Source organism: Hylobates moloch, unplaced genomic scaffold (genome assembly GCF_009828535.3).
Source record: "Hylobates moloch isolate HMO894 unplaced genomic scaffold, HMol_V3 SCAFFOLD_4, whole genome shotgun sequence".
Classification (NCBI taxonomy): Eukaryota; Metazoa; Chordata; class Mammalia; order Primates; family Hylobatidae; genus Hylobates; species Hylobates moloch.
The window spans coordinates 120,466,504-120,477,099 of NW_026652279.1; the positions used below are offsets into that span (position 1 = coordinate 120,466,504).

General features: G+C 33.0%; 1 long non-coding RNA gene across 1 annotated transcript in view; it reads left to right on the forward strand.

The window, feature by feature from the left end:
- Positions 1–9,936, forward strand: part of LOC131383400 (uncharacterized) — a 317,539-nt gene extending 307,603 nt beyond the window's left edge. The window contains exon 5 of the long non-coding RNA XR_009213391.1: positions 9,812–9,936. This is a non-coding gene — a long non-coding RNA (uncharacterized LOC131383400). The remainder of the gene's footprint in view (positions 1–9,811) is intronic.
- The last annotated feature ends 660 nt before the right edge of the window (positions 9,937–10,596 follow it).

Consider the following 10,596-nt stretch of genomic DNA (forward strand, 5'->3'; position numbering starts at 1 on the left):
AGAGGCTCCTATCAAAAGAAATATAAATAGCTACCTTTAGTGTATTTTTTAGTAAGGTTATGTTAGGCATATTTGATTCTTAAAAAGAATCCCAAATATATTAATATGATATATAATAGAAACAACATTTCCTGAAATGGTCATGCAATGTGTGGATATATTCATTGTGAACAAGAGGTCAGAAGCCCAGAGAAACAGCAACCTGGCACCAAGAATCAACAGGCTGATAAAAAAGAATGAGATCATGTTCTTTGCGGTGACATGGATGAAGCTGGAGACCATTATCCTTAGCAAAATAACACAAGAACAGAAAACCAAATACCACATGTTCTCACTTATAAATGGAAGCTAAATGATGAGAACACATGGACACAAAGAGGGGAACAACAAACACTGGGGCCTTTTGGAAGGTGGAGGGTGGAGGGTACAGGAGGGAGAGGATCAGGAAAAACAACTAATGGGTACTAGGCTTAGTACCTAGATAATGAAAAAGTCTGTACAACAAACCCCCATGACACAAGTTTACCGATGTAACAAACCCACACTTGTGCCCCGTACTTAAAATAAAAGTTAAAAAAAAGAATAAAGTACTTAGGAGTAAATTTAACCAAGGAGGTGAAAGATCTATACACTGAAACAATAAAACACTGATAAAATAAATTGAAGAAGACATAAATCAATGAAAAGATAGCCTGTGTTCATGTATTGGAAGAATTAATATTGTTAAAATGTTCATACTATTCAAAGCAATTTACAAATTCAATCAATCCCTATCAAAATTCCAATGCCATTTTTCAGAGAAATAGAAAAGAAATCCTAAAACTCATATGGAACCACAAAATACCTGCAATAGCCAAAGCAATTTCAAGAAAGAAGAATACATCTGGAGACATCATACTTCCTGACTTTAAACTATATTACAAAGCTATAGTAATCAAAACAGTATTGTGCTGGCATAAAAACAGACACATATATCAATAGAGTAGAGGGTCCTGAAATAAACCCACACATACACAGTCAACTAATATTTGACAAGGATGCCTAGAATACAAAATTGGGAAAGGATAGTCTCTTTAATAAATGATGTTGGGAAAGCTGGATATCTACATATTCTAAAGGTCTTTATATGATTTTTAAAGACTTTATGAATTTTGAACAATATTTGTGCTTAAGAAAAAGAATCAACAGGCTGAACAGATCACAAAAGACACAAGACAGCACAACCAGAAAAGGAAATTTTCTTCTCAAGGAGCAACATCATGCTGAACAGAAACAGAGCAAACTATTTTTATAAACATGAAGATACCATCATACTCTATTAAAGATAGCATTATAATTATGGAGTTTTTTAATGTTTTAGGCTTTTACTCCTTTTCTTGTTCTGCCAAAATTCTAATATTAGAAAGCTGAGTCAAAGATAAATCAGTTGAAAACCATTGCAGTGGCTGAGTAAGGTATTTGCTTTTCTTCAGTAACCACTCATAACTCTTATGAATAATCTCAATGAGTGTGACTAAAACCTGGAGTTGTCTGACTCTCCTCAGCCAGATGAATCTGACCACTCCCTCTTTACATCCCATTCAAACTTCTCTTATAGCACATAACATTTTATTGTACTTCTTCATAAATCTATCTCATTTGCCATGACATATCATCTCGAGGGGAAGGACCTTGTCTTGTGTAATTTGGTACCCATTACCTATGGCACTTATTGAATGTCTTAAATAATAAGAAATAAATTTGTATTTGAGTTTTAAGTAATCAGAGCCAGAAAAGGAAATAAAATCAGGAGTATTACCAATATTTTGTTTTAGAAAAATTAGATTTTGATTTTTAAATGTGATATTTATTATTAGTATTGCTATGATTCTTTTGCTAAAACTGCAAAGCCTATATCTTTAAATTCTGCCTATATAATTAGCTCTCAGCATGACACAGAACAAGCCACTCAACCTCTCTGTTTTTTAGTAGTAAAAATTTTTTAAATTTACCTTACAAGAAGGGTGGGAGAAACCAGCTATGAAACAAATTATAATATAAAAGTGCTATATAAAGATTAATGGAGAGGACTATGACTTATAAAAAATGATTATAATAAAATAAAATAACTGTGGATGCAATAGCAACCTATATCAGAAACAAAGGGGCTACAGAAACAACTTTGAAGTTATCTCAATTGCTATTTATCCCAACAGCAGTTTATTCAGATCACAGCTGATGTTTATTCTTTAGTCCCTGAATATATTTCTAAGATGACTTCTCTAATATGCCTTATGTTGTAATAATGAATATATTATTGAATTTATAAAGCTTATTATTCATTTTTAAATACACAACTCTGGTACAAGATCATGATTTTTATAAGCTAAAAAAGAGAGATATATTTGGAGAGCTAAAAAAGTTCAAGAGTCTGTGGGATGCAAAGTTTTCTTTGACTTAAGATCTCTTTTGACCCCATCCTTTTATTTTGAAAAACATCAAGCTTACATAAAAATCGTAAAAAAAAAAAAATTCAATGAATACCACATACCCTTCAGCTATATTCACCAATTGTTAACATTTTGCCGTATATACTATATATCTAAACACATGCACACACACAAAGATACGTACTTTTTTTTTTTTTTGCTGAACTTCTTGTAAGTGAGCTGCACATAATAAAATATTCACCTCTAACTATTAAATAATACAGCTTATATCTCCTAAGAAGTAGGAAACCAGGCAATTGTTCTACATAGCCACACCATCATGATCACACTCAAGAAATAAAACACTGGTATAACAATATTAGCTAATCCAGTGTTTATCAAATTATCTATGGAGGAGAATCGGTATTTGTCATCTCCAATCAACTGAGAAACAATACTTTTGTAAAATAAAATAAAAATGAATTACTAAGAAAATGAGAAGCCACCTCTATGCCACAACAATGTCAAGTTACTATAGAAATTTCTACTTGTTTACTCTTAATTTCTGCACTTAACTCCTTGTTGATCAATAAAAACCAATTTAAAAAATTTAAAAGCCAATTGGCACTGTCTTAAAGGCCATACTTGTAATAGCACTATTATGACACTGAGTAAATATTCAAGTGACACCAATTACCCCATCAATTACATTTTTAATGTGACCCAAGCAAGAATTATGCCTCTTTATTCTCTTATAATCTAAGAAAGTGATTCTTCCTCTCTTTCCCTGTCTCTCTCTCTCTCTCTCTTTGACGTTTATAACATTGACCCTTGGAAGATTCCAGGCTAGTTGATTTGTAGAATGCCCCAACAGATGATTTTGTTTGGTGTCACTTCATGATCAATTTTACTTTTAAACACCTCAGGCCAGAATACTAGAATAGGTGTTTCTTCACCCCTGCTGCTGCATGACATTAGACGGCAAATGATGTTAGTTTGTTCTATGGTTAGTAATGCTAACATAGTATCTGTCAGATTTCATTATGTATATAGCTGTTTCCTTTTGCAATTCATAAATAATCTGTTTGCTGACATGTTGACATGGTGTAAATATCTCATTCCCCAGCAACATTTCATGCAATGCTTTTAGTATCTACGTATGCATTTTGCCCAAAATAGTTATTATATTTTAGGTTAAAAAATGATTATGTCTAACTTGTTTTCAAACAAAGTATTAGCTGGCATTCCTCTGTAATGAAGAGTTCTCCTTTGCCCCTCGGTCTCTTTATTTTGGGGGAAGTTAGCTCAGTTGGCTCATGGATTATTTTATTCTTTTTCATTTAATGTTCGTAATTCATTATCCTCATAATCTATTTTGAAGTTCAAAGTGTTTGAAATTTGGCCAACGAGAATTTCTTCAGGCCAGCTCTTAGGTAGGTGTGAAATGTCCCCATAAACTTTCAAGTGCTGCCTTACTTTCTGATACAATGTATCCGCCACATACTTTCCCTGCCACAGAGTAAATCATTTATCCAGTGATCCCTGGTTCCTTTGAGTAAGGAATGGTATTTAGAAGCCAAGATTTAAGTGCTAGGGGTAATCATTACTATTGCATATTATATTTTTCAGGAGTTTGTAATTTTTTAATCCTCCTCTTAACATCTCAATCAGTACAAAAATATTGTTTCATACATGGAAATACTTAGTATGAGCTCTATTAGAAAACATTACTAGTGGGAAATTGTTGAATTAAAATTTCATATCTATTTAAACATTTAAGATTTTAAATGACTAAAGCTATATTGTCATACCTTTTAGGGATGAAGTTTGTTATGCATAAATATGTAGAATCTTATTTAAATCTTTTCAAACGTGATATTTTCACACTTTCCAAATCTCCCCAATAAGATGTGATAAATCTTTCCTTACAACCCTAATAGTGTGTTGTTTATTAATATCCCATGGTACATGGTGTCTTATGCTATGAATATTTCTGGCTATTGCTCATCTAACCTCTACAGTGACTGAGTTTAGTATCTAAAGTCAGAAGACTTGGATTTGAACATCCAATCCAACACTTAACCAAATTTTCTCCTTTGAAAAATGTCACTTAATTTTCCAAAGTGTAAGTTTTCTATGTGGAAATAGAAGTAATATTATCTCTTTATCATTAGCAGTATTTATAATATCCATAAATGTCTGAGACCCTGGGAATACAGGATTCAATCAAGGTCAAAGGTTTTTTTCATAAGGCAGGAAATATATTTACATATTGTGGAACACCTGTCAAGGTAAGACCTTTCGACCTACTCATAAAGATATTTAAATATTGTAAAATATCTTTTAAAATCCAAAATCCAAAAAAATAAGCAATTTGGGGAAATTGGCAGACTTCCATGATGTCATGAAGACAGCTAAACTGGAGATTTGTGTTACTTGACCACTGGACTCTTAAAATTATAAAATCCAGAATATTATTTCGATTAATATAAATATAGGGTACTATCAGGGAAGTTAGTCAGTACAAAGAAGGCCCTGGACATCTGAAACTCCACATCACACAGTAAACCAAATTATCAGACGGTATAAAACTTCAGGTATTCAAGATAATTATTTTCTTCCTAGTCATAAACATCTTTCAAAAGGGATACATTTGTTATTAAATATATCATATTTAAAATTAAACACAGTGGAGGCTTCTTATTTCAGCTCCATCATGTTAAGAATTGCAAAGTTGTCACTCCCATCCTATAACAAGAAAATCTGGATCAACTGCAAGCAATTACTTTTCTTGCACCCATCAGAGGACTGAGGTTACAAAGCAAATTGCCACCCTGAAATCTGGAGAAACAGGTGTATCCCAAAAAGATACATAAACAAAAATCTTTGCACTGTGAGCACAGCCAGTGGAGCATAAGCTGGTAGGAACTCTTAAAGGGTAATTTCAACAAATTTCTCGAGGCCTAGTGTGGAATGGAAATGGAATGACAGTGAGACGCTTTTGGTGGCCACACTCATAAGAGGGCATCACACTTTCATGGGATCTAACTCCAGGAAGCCCACCTCCAGGTTCTCAAGATGGAGAGCTAAGAAAGATCCCCTTGAGGCTCTGGCAGGGGGAAGGAAAGAGTAACATTGTAGGACATGTCCAAAGCATTTTCCATAAAAAAGGCATACTGTCCAGCAAAACAACTTTCCTGAAGCACACTTCTGAAATGTTCCCCTCTGGGGGAAGGGAATTCCTCCCCACATCATCTCCTCTCAGCCATCCTAAGACATAAGCCCTATAAAAGATTAAGATTTAATCAACTTATCCTAAGCGGACAAAAAAGAAATAATAAAAATTAGAACAGAAATCAATAAAATTGGAAACAGGAAACCAACTAGAAAATCAATAAAACCAAAAGCGATTTCTTTGGAAAGATCAATAGAATTGATAAACCACTAGTCATGCTAACCAAGAAAGTAGAGAAGACACAAATTAGCAATATCAGAAATGAAAAAGTAAGTTAAATTATGTAATAATGGAACACTATGAACAAATCTAGGGCCATAAATTATATTTACATCATTACTTAGATAAAATGGACCCATTCCTTGAAAGACATAAACTATCAAAACTCACACAAGAAGAAATGAGTAACCTAAAGTCCTATATTTTTAAAGAAAGTGAATCAGTAGTTAATGGCATCACAAGAAAAGAAAGCATCAAGCCCATATGGTTTTACTCACTGTCAAACATTTATTGAAGAAATAGTACCAAGTCTCCACAATCACATTCAGAAAATAGAAGCAATGTAAATACTCCTTAACTCATTCTGTAAGACCAGAATGACTTTAATATAAACCAGATAAAAGCTTTACAAGAAAATAAGACTACAAACATATTTCTCATGAACATTACCAGAAAAATCTGCAAGAAAACATTAACAAATTAAATCCAATAATATATTAAAAATTATATTCCATGACCAAGTGGAATTTACTCCAGGTATGCAAGGCTGCTTCAACATTTGAAAATCAATTAATGTAATCCTACATATTATCAGGATAAAATAGAAAAATCACATGATCATATCAATTTGTACAGGAAAAATGGAAAAGTCCTCAACTTGGTAAAGACTATTTACAAAACTCCCCGTGCTAACACAATTCTTAATTGTGAGAAACTGGACACTTTTCTCCTAAGAATGGGTAAGGTCAAGATGTCCACTCTCGTTTCTATTCAATATTATACTTGAATTCCTAGCTGGAGCAACAAAACAAAATAAAAATAAAATGCATACATATTTGAGAGGAAGAAATAAAACTGTCTATTGAGAGGTCATAGGTAAGGTGTACATTTAACTCCAAGAAAGTGCCAATTTCCAGAGTTCTGTACCATTTTACACTCATACCAACAATGTAGGAAAGAATGTTTCTCCATATTCTCACTAGCATTTGGAATTGTTTTTTTTTTTTTGAAGGGGTGGTCATTTTAATAAGTGTGCATAGTATCTCCTAATGGCTTTCATTTGTATTTCCTTGACCACTAATAATGTTAAACATATTTCCATGTGTTTATTTACCATCTAGATGTCTACGTTGGTGAAGTGTCCAGGTCTTTTGTTCATTTTCTAATTAGATTGTTTATTTTTTAAGTTTTAGTTTGAAGAATTTTTTAATATACTCTGAAAATGAGTTCTTTGCCAAATATATAATTTGCAAAATATTTTCTCACAGTTGGTAGTTTTTCTTTTCATTGCCTTAACAAGTACTTTCACAGAGCAAAGGTTTTTAATTTTGAAAAGTCCAACTTAGGGATTGTTTTATAGATTATGCCTTTGGTGTCATGTCCAAGAATTTGTCACCTAACATTAAGTCAGGAAAATTTTCTATTATATTCTCTCCTAAAAGTTTTGTAGTTTTATGTTTTACAGTTAGGTCATAAGAATCCATTTTGAGTTAAGTTTTGTATGGGAAATTTAGGTCAAAGTTCTTTTTTGGGGCTATTGATATCCAATTTTTCCAACATCATTTGTTTAAAAGTATCCTTTTTCCATTGAATTACTTTGCACATTTGTCAAAAACTATAACTTTAGTTTAGCTATGTAAATTTAATAAGCTTTCAATTTAAAATCACAAGTCCAAAGCCATTATGGGGCATAGTTTCACCTTATTTAAAAATTGAATTTGTTATACTTATGATTTTTTGAGTACTTTTAAGTTTTCATTTGTTAGTCAGATAATTGAAGTAATTTAAGTAATTTAAAAGAAAATAGATCAAATGTATAAATACTTTTTAAAATGTTGAAAAGTGATTAAATGTGCAAATGAGACCAACACTATTAAATGGCCCTTGAAAATTGCTAAAATTTCCTAGAAATATTAATAGAATAAGTCTCATAAGCTGCAGTTTCATACTTAAAGATAAAATAGTCCTTTTGAATGTATGAGTATGGCAAACTGAACACTAATTCTAAAAAACAAAGTAACCCCTGTTAGAACAGCTAAAATTAAAAAAATAATGAAAATACCAAATTCTGGAAACAATGTAGAGAAACTGAATCCTTCATACATTGCTCTCAGGAATGTAAAATGATACAACCACTCTGAAGAATAGTTGTCAGTGTTTTACAAAACTAAACATGACTTATCATATGACCCAGCAATTCTACCCTTGGGTATTTATTGAAGAGAAATGAAAACTTTTGTTTACAGAAAAACTTGCACGTAACTGCTCATAGCACATTTATTTTTAATGGCCAAAAAGTAGAAACAGTACAAATGTCCCTTAAAAAGTAAATGGTTAAACAAGTCGTGGTACATCTGTGCCATAGAATACTACTCAACAATAAAAAAGGAATGAACTATTGATAGTTGCAACAACTTGGATTAATCTTAGGGAATTATGATGAGTGAAAAAAACCAATCCTAAATGATTATATACTGTCAGGTTTCATTCATATTATACCACTGAAAATTATAGAGGTGGAGAACATATTAGTGGTTGCCAAGAGTTAGGGTCTACCAAAAGCCAGGGTGAAAAGGAAGATGGTGTAGCTAAAGGCAGTATGAGAAATCCTCAGAGTTATGAAACTGTTTGTATCTTGACTGCAGTGGTGGTCACACAAATCTACAATGTGATAAAATTGCATAAAATTAAATAAACACACATGCAAATGAGCATGTAAAACTGGCAATGTTTGAATAATATTGATGGATTGCATTAACATCAATATCCTCATTATCTTACTGTACTTAGTACAGTAAGATGTTGGATTCCATTAGGAGAAACCAGGTGAAGTGTACAGGCCCTCTCTGTATTATTCCTTACACCTGTACTTGAATCTACAATCACATTTTTTTAAAACATAATAAAAAGAGAAGTAAATCTCAAATAGTCCCTTCTATGCACAAAGAACAAAAAGCAAAACTCATAAGGGCGTCAAAAAAACTGACACTAGCATAAACACACACAGAAATTGCTTAGAACAATGGATGAATACGTAGTATGCATTTAATGGATTGTACCTTCTGCTATTGCTATCACAATTATTAATATTTCTATAACTATTATCATCAATATTTGAACTTGCATTTGTTCTCATGCCTGATACTCTTTCTTCAAATAGCTCATCTGATTTAAGGGTCTGAGAATTTTACCACAAGAAACATCACTTCCTTGGCAACTTATCTCAACGAACTATGCTCCATCATTCCACTTTTCCTTGCTTCTACTCTATCCCTTTACCATGATTTATTTTTCTTCTTGGCACTTATAAACAAACAAAATATTGCATATTTCTGTGTTTATTTGTTTATTCTCAATTCTGTCTCTAAAAGGCAGGCTCTATGAGAACAGGACTTTATCTACTTTTGTTCACTGTTGCTTCCCTATTTCTTACAAAATGCCTGACCTGATACAGGTTCAGGAACAATTTATTAGGGAAACATTGTGTTAAGCTGAAGAGTGAATGTTGATGTTAAAGATAACAATGCAAAATTAACTTTTTCTTATGTTTTAAGCAACAACTTCGGATGTGTGAGAAAAATGCTAGAGAAGATAACTTCAAAAATCCCTTTGCAAATTTTTTTATTAAAATACTCATAAAACCATTTTGAAAAGAATCTTTTATGCACTTCAATGGAGAAAAAAAGATCAAGGAAATGTTGTGTTCTTCTAGGGTTTGACACTATTCTCCTTATGCCTTATTCATGAGTTTGAATTGAAAGTCTGCTCTCTTTTGGAACCTGCTCTCTTAATTTCACTTCTCTGCTTCCACTAGCTATTCAAGTTAACTGGTTCTTAGAGTTCCACCTCTTAGGGTGGAAGCTCAGTTGCCTCAGACCAAATTTGCATTTTGCCTTCAGGTTCCATATAAAGTCTCTTACTTGAAGTTTCTTTTTGCTTCTTTATGCAGGAACTTTGAAATTCATCAAGCTACAGAAGTATAAGCTCCCCCACCTTTTCCTCCCAGGATATCCACAAGTCTTTTTAGGTTCTCTGGAAAGAAGAAAGGGCATTTTAAAAATATCTACTGTGGACCACAACTGTTTCAGAGGAGGAGACAAACTGACTTTGCCTGTCTCAGTTCTTAAAGGAACATCTTTTCTACCCAGGTCCACTGTGAAGTGGTTTATAGCAACCCTCCCAATGAATCTACGTGGTTTACTCTTCATTAAAAGGATAAGTAAGTAGGGAAAAAAATGTGTCATGGGATCTATTGAGAAAGACAAACAGCTACCATTTATTGAGTATTCTAAAAATTTTATACATGTTTCAGGGTATTAGAAAGATTGGGGCTCCAAAAGATAGTTATCAGATAGCAAAGTGAAGGTAAAATAATTCCCACCCCAAATTATGTAGGATTTACAAAGGGATGGAGGAGAACTACAACAGAAAGATGCAGCAATAAGTAGGTACTGTAAATAGCTGTTAACTTAGAAATCACAGCAACCACAGAACTAAGACACATCCTTTAGGGCAGGGGTCCCCAACCCCTGGCCATGGACTGTTACTGGTCTGTGGTCTGGCCTATTAGGAACAGGGTCGCACAGCAGAAAGTGAGCAGTGAGCAAGCAAAGCTGAGCTCTGCCTCCTATGAGATCAGCAGTTGCATTAGATTCTTATAGGGGTGTGAACCTTACTGTGAACTGCACATGTGAGGGATCTAGGTTGCACACTCCTTATGAGAATCTAATGATG